Raw genomic sequence first — 840 nt, 5'->3', positions numbered from 1 at the left:
TTTTTGTGTGTCCCAAAGATTTCTCTCATTGGTGTTGGTCTCAAGTGTGTGAACATTGTCTTGTGCTCTTAAAAGCAAGCCATCACTCCAAACGGAAGAATTCTCTGCACAGCTGCATTTGTGATCCCCAATAATGGCTTTGGGAAAGGAAGGAAGTCCCAATTACATCATGTGTTTTGCATCCAGTAAAACTAGTAGCTATATTTAGGCCAAAAGGAGGGTTCTGCTGTAACTGAACCCAGTAATCTGGAGTGTGTGTGTCTGTGTGTGTGTGGGTGTTTCCTCACTGTGCTATGTGGACCTTTACACTGACGATAAGTTACAACACTATCATGCCATCGTAGTTCTAACAGGAGCCTCCCCCTGCTCAGCCATGTTTTGAACAGAGAATTGGTGTGTTCCTGAGATGCCCCTGGCTCTGCGCTCCCCGCATGACTTTATATGGAGCTGAGGACTGAAAGCTGCAAGCTGCAGCTGATGACAGAGCTTGGCTGTGCTCCTATACAGCACTCTATTTGTCCATTCCGCAAGGCACATGTATGTCTGTCAGTTGAAAGCAAGGGCTCTGTGGGTAGAGTGCCGTATGCTATTCTGAGAGCAGAGAGGCAAAGAGAAAGAGAGAAGAGTCTAGAAAGAGTAATCTTTGGATGGATATGTGACTGGCTGTGCTTACAGTACTATAAAATAACACCTCTGCCACTCAGTTCTCATTTTCATTACCTTGAAATCTTAGATCCAAACTTCAAAATGTTACCACTTTACAGGCTTTCCCCAGCGTTAATGTATAATTTCTCAAAGTAGTCTAAACAGGATGGAAAGAGTTTAAGAGAAGCAGTGATG

Source organism: Alosa alosa, chromosome 13 (genome assembly GCF_017589495.1).
Source record: "Alosa alosa isolate M-15738 ecotype Scorff River chromosome 13, AALO_Geno_1.1, whole genome shotgun sequence".
In the NCBI taxonomy this organism is placed as follows: domain Eukaryota; kingdom Metazoa; phylum Chordata; class Actinopteri; order Clupeiformes; family Clupeidae; genus Alosa; species Alosa alosa.
This window is presented reverse-complemented; position numbering follows the sequence as displayed.